The following is an 11,095-nucleotide window of genomic DNA, read 5'->3' on the forward strand; positions in this document are numbered from 1 at the left end:
GTACTTGTAGTTACAAGTTTACATGTACTCACGTTTCACAAAGATTTATGATCTACAATTTTACAAGTCTACAAGTACTTCAATAGTAAACATAACCTATTTTCATGATGATTTCCTTTTTTCATCCTTCATAAAGGTTACTTGTATTTTTCAATAATTACTTTGAAAATATTTGAAAGCAATATAATGTTTTTTGTACAGTCTACTTCATTTATTGCTGAATTTGTAACCTACACAGTATATGTTCTCCGTATATATATAGTAAATGTACTATATATAATGTATACTATATTATACTGTGTATATATACTATAGTACACATAGGTAACCTATGAGGTAACACATTAATAACTATTTTGGAAATTTATTAAATTCAATTTCCTGATGCATATATTTCCAAAATAATGAATTTTAGAGGAATATAGGGCATTTTTGATTATTAGAAATATATTTATTGAATATTTAAAATCATTTTAATGATCACTGTAAATCCTTTACATAGCTTTCCACTTCGGTAGAAATTTCATAGTTACGAACAAGTAATTTCGACAAAAATTGTTGGCTACAATGAAAATCTTTGTGAAACACTTGTTCGTAACAAGCAAATCACTTGTAAACTTGTACAAATTCATTGTAACTACAAGTTTACAATTCTGCTTTTGTGAAACGCTAGTAATCAGCTGTTCTCCAAAACCATGGTTGGCAACAAGACTTGTAACCTACTTGTACCTTTGTGAAACGGGCCCCTGGCCGTGGGTTCGTATCCCGCCGGTAGGCATGGACGTTTGATCAAATCAGCACCATCGCACAAGCAAAACCATCTTGTGATGGGCATCAACCGCAATAAAAATATACAGATTGATTATAAATGAATACTGTATCAGGGTTCTCAACTCAATTAAAATATGTTTTTATATTCCGAATCGTATTATATTAGGCCACTAGTTGATCACCAAGTGTCCGAGCCGGGTCGCCAACACCTCACCTCGCGTCGCCAGCCCGGCAGCCAATCATGATATCTCACTGTTGTCTCAGCGAGTTTTACTCACGGATAGACAGGGAAGTCATAGTAAATCAGACAGGGAAATATGGCAAGTTACTGGTGGCTAGAGATTTTCATTACCGTACGTAACTTACTTCCTATTTTATTTAAATTCAGTACAATTACGTACAAATTGAGAAAAATGTACAGGAGAATCTGGAGACCAACATGTGATAAAGGATTGTGGAGAGTCAGATTTAATAGTGAGATGGAGCAAGAAATATTACGCGATTCAAAAAAGCCAGAAAGATTGAATGGCTTGGACACTTGGTCAGTCAGAATGAGTGCCGGTTGCACAATAAATCCGGTTAAATTTTAATCTTTGATTCCACGAGAACCAACCAGAGAAGCCCTCTTATCATGCCTTTTCTGATTGGTTTTCGTGAAACTAATCCCGGTTAAAATTTAACCAGATTTTGTGCAGCCAGGCCTTAAGGTTAAAATGGTGCCATATCAAGACTGCTGGAAGAATGAATGCTTGGAACAAAAAAGAAAGGTTGACCACGGACAAGATGGCTGAACGACGCGATTGGTGACCTCCGTGTGTTGGGTGTGGCAAACTGGCGACAGAGTGCACAGGATAGAGACGAATGGAGGCGCTATGTTGAGGGGGCCAAGTCCACCTAGGACTGTAGAGACGGATAAAGCAAGTACCGGTAACCTAAAGTACAATTAAAAATAATTGATAAGAAGTGTGGGAATAAAAATAACTTGCCGTATTTACTTCCTATTTAAAAGCTGGATTTGCACAAAACTGTGACAGTTAAAATATAATTCCCACAAGTTTAATTAAAAATAATATTCTCTTTGGCCTTTGCACTGGGGAAACACAAGCACAGAATAGATACAGAATGGAAACTTGTAATCAAACGCCTATCTAACTAATGCTTTTTACATGACCCCAATACTAAACACGTCACGTGACCTTGGGAAGTTCCAATCCTGGTCTTCTGATTGGCTCGTGGCAGTGAACGAGATCAATTGATCCGGATCATTAAAGAACAGTATACATACAGTATGGAAACTTGGCTAGTACCCTGACGCCAAAATCCGCCATCTTGTTAGGAAGCACCGCATTGTAATAGTATTGATTGTAGGTTCGGATCACTCTAATGATCCGGATCAATTGATCTCATTCACTGCCACGAGCCAATCAGAAGACCAGGATTGGAACTTCTCAAGGTCACGTGACGTGTTTAGTATTGGGGTCATGTAAAAAGCATTGGTTAGATAGGCGTTTGATTACAAGTTTCCATTCTGTATCTATTCTGTGACCTGGCGCGACTAAAAAACTTTCTCGTCAATTCGAAGGTATTATTTATAGCTAATTTGAATGATATGAGATGTTATAAATATTTGATATTACTCGTATTGCTAATTGAATAAAAATTCATTTTGTTCGTAGCCAATACGGCTTAGCAAGCAATGTAGTGTCAGGTGGTTATTGATGTAACTATAAAATACAACGCGCATGTGCTAACGTTGGTGCTGTGATCACAGAATAGGTACAGAATGGAAACTGTCAATAAAACTAACCAATGCTTTTTAGTTTTTAAACATTAAGAGAAATGCCAAACCGTCGACTTGAATCTTAGACCTCACTTCGCTCGGTCAACAATACAACTTAAATACAATAAATAGAAGTCCCATCCAGATAATTCAAAAGTAACACAATAAAAAATTCTTAGACATAGCCTAAGAGTTGATAGTTATTATCTTAAGGTGAAAACATCTTAATCTTATTGTAGGCACTTGTCGAACAGATTAAAAATAATGAATTTGTTGAAGTTCTGACACTGTGTTACTTGTAAATATTTGAAAAAACACTTACTTTTGTTGGGGTATTGAGGAATGCATTTCACTCCTGAAGAGGAGCTTCATCAGTCTGACACCAGGGGCGCTTGCTCTTATGGGTTGGACTGTGTGGCCAAAATGTGGGAAAATATTACATTTGATTTGAAGTTAAGTTGATCATTTAATAAGTTGGATTTGTCATAGTGGAGGTGTTTAAAAATTTTGTATTGTTCTAGTGTGTTGAGTCTCTGGCTTTTTTGAAGAATGTGTAGGATTTTGATATCTGTTTGTATGTTTTTGTGATTGTGTCCTGTGGCTATTATATGTTCTGCATATGTAGATTCTGAATTTGAATTTACTGCTTTTACGTTATGTTTTGAATTTACTGCATTGTATCTCATTTTGAAGCTATGGCCGGTCTGTCCAATATAGAATTTTTGGCATGTATTACATTTTAGTTTATAAATTCCTGTCTTTTCAAATTGTGAGCTGTCTATTTTTTGTGTTTTTAGTTGGGTTTTCAAGTTGTTGTTGGTTCTAGATGCTGTTTTGTAGCCTGATTTTTTGAATATGTTCGCTATGGATTGTGATTTTTGATTGAAATATGTAAGTGTGACATATTTGTTGGGATTTGGGGGTTTCTGTTTCTTGTTTTTAATTTTATGTAGTATTTTGTCCATTACATTGGATGAGTAGCCATTGTTTTGTGCCAGATATTTTATAGTGTTCAATTCTGTCTGGTAATCTTCTTTTGTAAGTGGAATGCTTATTAGTCTATGGATCATGGAGTTAAAGGCAGCAAGCTTGTGTTGTGGTGGATGATTTGATGTTTCATGTATGAGTGTATATGTCATTGTGGGCTTTCTGAAAATACTAAATCTTGGTTTGTTGTCCTGTTTTGATATGGAGAGGTCCAGAAAGTTTAGGGCATTGTTGGTTTTATACTCTGCAGTGAAATGTATGTTTTTGTGTATTTTGTTCAATTCTGAGAGGAGTTGATCACATTGTCTGGCATTTCCTTTGAAGAGTAGTATTAAAGTTGGTTTCCTTTGTAGAGTATGAAACCAACAAGGCCCTAAACTTTCTGGACTTTCTGAAATAAAAAATAATGATCACAAATTCCATTCCCGGAAAAAGTTTAGTAAGGAACACTAATATACCAAGTATAGAAAGTATACTAATATAGTAAGTATAGAAAGGAACACTAATATACTTTTATCTAGAATAGTCTGCCAAAAATTGAATGTCCATAACAATTGATATTTGCTGTTTAATATACAGAAATATATTCATTTAATTGAATAAATATTGTATTGCAAAACTTATCTACTATTATAATTATTTATCCCATTAACAAATATCAAGTTCAGTGTCACAGTATTGATACTATATCATTCATAGTCATATTATTTCTAGTGAATTTCCATTCTCAAAAACATTCTAAAAAACATTTGTTTTTTACTCAGAGGTGTTAGTAAGGGATGATGTTGATTATTCAACTGATACTTTTATTAGCGTTGTCCAGTCAGCGATAGAAGGCAATACATGGATCAAATCAGTAACAGCTAAAAACAGGAAAATAAAACCTTGGATAACTCAGAGCCTTGTTAATTCTATTAGATTCCGAGACAAATTAAGCAAAAGGGTATTAAGGCAACCTTTCAATATTCAATTGCTTCAGCAATACCGCACTTATAGGAACATTTTACATTCAACAATCAGAAATGCAAAAACAAACTACTTTAAGGAAAAAATTAATAGTGCAGGAGGGAATCCTAAAAAGTTTTGGTCAGTGGTAAATGAGTTGGCATGCAGGCCGGGTGTGGCTGGGGGATTCCCCTTGGCACAGTTTCACGGGGATGGGGTGCCATCAGAGTCGGACATCAAGCGAATTAGTAATTCATTCAATAATTTCTTTTCAAATGTTGGAGCTCGCTTGGCGGGTGCAATTCCGGAGCATGGTCCACTATTGGTGAGTGATGTAGATCATTCTACCGATGTGACTTTTGAGTTGCAACCTGTGACACGACTTGATATTTTTAAAATAGTCAAGAATATGCGGGGAGGCTCTGCTCCGGGTCAGGATGGCATCCATACTAAATTTATTAAAGAACACATAAATGCTGTGATCGAGCCTCTCTCCCACATTATTAATGAAAGTATCTGAACAGGCAAATTCCCAAATGCATTCAAAATTGCCAAGGTCATTCCCATTTTTAAATCCGGCTCTAAATCTTCAATCAATAATTTTCGGCCCATTTCCATGTTAAGTGTATTTTCCAAAATTCTTGAAAAAATTGTTAAAATTCAATTACAGTCTTATTTAGAATCAAATAATTTGTTAGTTTCCAATCAGTATGGCTTCAGATTAAACAAGAATACATCAAATGCTCTGTTCGATATCACCAGCGAAATAGTGCAAAAGGTGGGCGAAGGTAATAATGTACTTATTACCTTCCTTGATATTGCCAAGGCATTCGATGCTGTGTACCGACCAAAACTATTGCAGAAATTGGAATGCTGTGGGATCAGAGGTGTGACACTGCAATGGTTTCAAAGCTATCTACATGAACGGAAACAGACCACCTGTATTAATAATATTTCCAGTGATATGTATAATGTAGATTACGGTGTGATTCAGGGAAGCACACTAGGCCCTTTGCTTTTTCTGGTCTACATCAATAACCTCAGTAAAGTTCCCCTAGATAGCAAGATATTTCTCTTTGCAGACGACACTGCAGTTGTATCATTTGGGACTACCTGGGAGGATGCTTTCAGTAAGGCTACCAAGGATCTCTTTGGTGTCAGGAAGTGGCTCGACCAGAACAAACTTACTCTGAATGTTGACAAAACTAAGTATTTGCCTATTTATTTCAAATCAAACAGTTGCCCGGTTCAGGAGATCCTCAGGCTCCACTCATGTGATGACTATCAGTCCACTACGTGTGACTGTGGGGTATTGCAGCGAGTGGAGCAGTACAGGTACCTTGGCATTCTGATTGACCACAAACTAAGCTGGGCTCCACAAGCTATTTCACTGAAGCAGCGAGTGCGCAAAATGATATATGCCTTCAGACAGCTAAGAGAGGTCCTCCCTTTACATCAACTGCGGGTGGCATACTACGCATATATCCAGTCAGTTCTTATGTATGGTGTCATAGCTTGGGGTGGAGCCTCCTCGTTTGCCTTGGAGCCGGTGGCGGTGGCACAGCGAGCAGTCATCAAGACATGTCTCAGGTGAGACAATCGCTACCCATCTTATCTTGTTTACCAAGAGTTTCAAGTTTTTAATATTAGACAGCTTTACATACGTGTTTTAATGAATTACATATACTACAACAAACACTTAATTTTCAATAATTTAGCTCATAATCATAATACAAGAAATCTAATTAACTTTGGTATTGCTCATCCCCGACTCCTACATAACTGCTTTAAAAATAATAGTAAATACATATGTCATATATTATATAGAAACGTTCCCAATCATTTAAAACAGTCTGAAAATTACAGTATTAACACCTACAAGCAACATTTGAGTAGATGGTTATTAGAAATTGGCAGGGATGCTGCAGAGCAACTGATTCAATCCGCCTTCTTATTCAGAACTTAGTGAATTTGCCATTTATAATGATTAAGTATAGCCTTTAAGCTACTATTTATATATTTGTCTATATATACTTATTACCAGTATGGAATTTCATTGTGTGCAATTCATATTCTCGATTTGCTGATGAATGTTAGTTAATTCAATTGAAATAGTTTTAATTATATGTACAACATGAGAACATAATGTCAATCAACTTGAAAGAACTCACTCTCCACTCACAGACTCAAGTCTTTGTGGAGAGTATTCACTGTTAAATGTGTTAATGAATTTCATAAATTTGTATTATGTTTTGTGAATAAAAAGTTATTTGATTTGATTTGATTCTCTATTTATCAATCATTTTTGACATGATTTTACCAATAATCTATTCAGAGAATCAGGTTATTCATTGTGCATGAATTTATTCTGATATTACGGAGAGCTTCAGTATCTAGTTATAGCATTATAGAAAACGAATAATAAACATATGGGATGAATAAACGGTAATCAACACTGCTGAGAAGTGAAGGCTTTGTTTCAAGTGGAGCCTGTGACATTTGTATGTCTGTCTTTGCAATAATTATGCCTAAAGCAAGGCCAAGCTATAGAAGTATAATTCAAATGTATCAACATTATAAGCCTCGGCCAAGCCTTGTTTGATTATGATTAATTATTAATTTGTAATGAATTTTGAATAGCCTCTCATTTTTTATAGGGGAGCTGATTCACTCATTTATTCTGTAAACCCTTTTTTTTAGTAAAGCTTTTAAATCAAATTTGACTACTTCTGATGGGAACGATATCTTCAATGAATCAATTCATAGTAGCCAAATACTTCTTATTGTGAATCTGCAATAATTGTGGTGTTTTTTATTTTATATTACAATGTTTTAAATGTATACTGTACCATGCAGAATCGAAACATATTCAATTATTTTGAAGTAAGGTAAGTCAAGATTACAGTACAAACTACACCTATGTTCCTGATTGAATAACACATATAAGCCCAGTTGCACAGAAGTATGTTGAATTTCAAACATGATATGGAGTGGCCGTAGTCGATTGGACTTGCTGCTGGCTTTATGATTCAGAGGCCTGGATTCAAATCCATTGAGGACATAAACACGGGTTTGTAATCACCTATATGGGTGATTTACCCCAGTCCATGTTTTGAACATTATCAGATTTTATTTGACCGACTTGGTAAATCCTAGCATTAATAACACTCAAAAATTTTCGTCAGAGTTGGAAACATATTTTATGTTTTGGTGAGTCTCCCTTTTCTTTTATCCTACATCATAATTCAAACATAAATCGTATTAGCATTCAACTAGTTTGAAAAAAATCATATGGCTTTTTTCAACATTACTGTATTAATTCATCAATGCTTATGGTCTATTCTGAATAATTTAGAACTATCGTAATGTAAAGTAAAAATATCCTGAGAATATTATTTCTTAGTGAGCACCTAGGTGCTGCAATCCATACGGTAGCCTACAGTAGTTTTCCACAAATTGTTATCAGTGAGAAGTTAGTGGTATTCGAGTTTTATAAGTATATAAATAATAAAATTGGTATTATCAGTTTTGTCCAAATACTTATTTTCAACTAGAGCCATTTATAATACCTTAATCATTCGTAAATAATGATGAGAAAATGCATAAATTGGAATGACCTAATTTGAAATGTTCAATCCAAGATGGCTAGCGCGGGAAAAAAGTGGTGTCAGAGTGTACCAATGAGCACAGACACAAAGTAGAAGGAATTTTTTCTCTGTGGCACAGAGCCTATAATTGTTTTGTCTCCACGATCCTCCTTGTGGCAACCCTTTCCTCCTATCATCCCACCACAGAATAGGTACAGAATGGAAACTGTCAATAAAACGCCTATCTAACCAATCCTTTTTACATGGCGCAAATACTATATAAAAACACGTCACGTGACCTGGGGAAGTTCCAATCCTGGTCTTCTGATTGGCTCGTATCAGTGAACGAGATAAATTGATCCAGATCATTGAAGTGATCCGAACCTACCATCAATACTATAGTATTTTTTTATAGCGAAGTTTCCATACTGTATGTATACTGTGATCCTACAATGCCATTATAAAGTGGGCCTTGAGGTCTTTGACCTCACTATCACAGAATATACAGAATGGAAACTGTCAATAAAACGCCTATCTAACCAATGCTTTTTACATGACGCCAATACTAAACACGTCACGTGACCTTGGGAAATTCCAATCCTGGTCTTCTGATTGGCTCGTGACAGTGAACGAGATCAATTGATCCGGATCATTGAAGTGATCCGAACCTATCATCAATACTATTACAATGCGGCGCTTCCTAACAAGATGGCGGATTTTGGCGTCAGGATATAGCCAAGTTTCCGTACTGTATGTATACTGTGTCACTATAGCCAAGCAAGACCATCTATAAAATATTATTATACAATTGTGTATTGTAGATGGTCTTGAGCCAAGTTTCCATATTGTACTGTTCTGTAATTCCCCAGTGACAAGTTCCAAAGTATTCGGACAATACTTTGGTCCGATTGTGAATGGCCAGTATTCAATTGAAAAATATTTATCAAGTAAGTACTTGGGATTTAGATAATATTTCTCAATTGTCCGCAACTATTTCATTTCTATAATTGCACAAAATCGATGGTATCAATCTTCAATATTATACAGGCTTTGGATTGCGGTTCGAATAGTGGTGACGACAAACGTAGATTTTAGTTGCAGTGGCAGTGGATTGCGGAATTGTCGAATAATTTGCGCACGCAAAGTATTACCACAGGCAGATTTACCAAACAATTTATAGAAATTTTCCAATAATTCAAGTCGTGATTATAAAGCAAAACGGTTATTATTATCTTATCTTGCTTTTTTTGTGCTGAATTGACTAGTTCCGTAATGTAACTTATTTTTTTAGTGGTAGTGCTTAGCTGTGATTGTTCAGACAGGTATACTCTTGCTGCCCCTTTCATTTGCTGCTGTTTCATTATTTTGTAAAGTAGTTGTTCAAATTAATTATGTCGTTGGAAACAGATGTTAAATCTACTATGTGTCCTGATATTATGGAAAGTTCAGGTATGTTGAACTCATTAATAATTTGAAGAAATAATGAAATTCATTTTGATTTGTTTGAGTCAATAAACTTGAAGATACGTAAAGAAATCAAATATAATTTAGAGTAACTTTTGGAATAATCCTCTGTATTCACTTGAACTTACTAAAATCCTTTTAATATTCAATATAATAATTGTAAAAATACTAGTAATGGAAAATTGTGAACAAAATATAGTGTTAAAATTATTGTTTAGCATTTCATCAAAACCGATCACCATAACCTCAAAACAATCATTCTGAACCTCATTTCAAATGGGCATAATGTTTAGTGAAGTAATTCTATTTTTACATAAAAATTGATCTTATATAAATTACAATAGTTTTAATATTTATATCTTGAGGTTGCAAATGAACTAATAAGATAATAATAATGTATTCCAGAACTTGGCAACATGTTTTGGTATGTATGGTATTCCCTTTATGCTTTTAATGCTGAACTCCTAAATAATTAATTTACTTCGAAACAGTAAAACTAACTTATAGGGACACTTCAAGGACCAAAATTTTAAACTCACAATGTTTGACATAATGATCGAATTTTCTCTTTAGTTAGGCCTACGACAGTTCATTTTTCTCAGCTTGTCAAGGCGTTTCAAAATCATGTATAATAGGCCTAAATGAAAATTGTTAGAAAAAAGAAATTCATAATTGATTGTATTTTCAACCCAAATTTTTTTAAAATGTCTGGGGAAGACACCAAGCTCCAGCAAGGCAGAGCCAGTATGGCCAGGTGAATGGCCAGAACAGAAAACCTAATTACAGGAAGGGATATTTCATCAGGCCCAGTTCCTCTGCCAACATTCAGAGCTTCCAATCTGCATTGAATATTGATTGGAGTAATGCAGCAGGATGGAACTAACTGGTTTCAACCAAAATCAAATGTCGGGACATTAACCGTGTCCTGCACAAAAATAGATGAAAAATAATCAGCGATGAGTTCACACTACTTATCAACAGGAGTTGCAGCACTTCTTGTGTCCAGTCTCATAAAAGTAGGTCTGGCTGAGCCTTTTCTCAAACCATCCACATGAGTCCAGAAAGATTTAGAATTGTCTAAATAAATTCCTCTAATCCAAGTAAATAGTTATGTATAACACCTTCTTGTCAAAACACGACATTGATCCCTCAAATTGCAAAAAACTTCATAGAGCTGAATACTACCAATTGCCTTATACTTTCTATGAGCAGTTTTCTTGGCTACAATCAATCTTCTTAATTCAATGGAACCACTTAGGGAAACTAGAGACATGAACCTTTCTCATGAGTGTGAACCTCTTGATGGTCAAGCTCATATACCTACAGAAATTACTGAAATGTTCCTCAGCTCTAATGTTATCATCAAAATTTGCAACTGGGTAATTCATATTCTGAAACTAAAAATATGGAAGCTAAATCGCACTTGTGAAAATCAGGTATTTGTTTTACATAGCAGGGTTGTGTCCACCTCCTGTTCCAGGAGTATGTGATGAGTGCCTTTGAGGATGCCTGCCAGGTCGATTGTCTTTATTTAGACCTCTCAAAGGCCCTTGACAGAGTT

The sequence above is a fragment of the Nilaparvata lugens genome, chromosome 4, assembly GCF_014356525.2.
Source record: "Nilaparvata lugens isolate BPH chromosome 4, ASM1435652v1, whole genome shotgun sequence".
Lineage (NCBI taxonomy): Eukaryota > Metazoa > Arthropoda > Insecta > Hemiptera > Delphacidae > Nilaparvata > Nilaparvata lugens.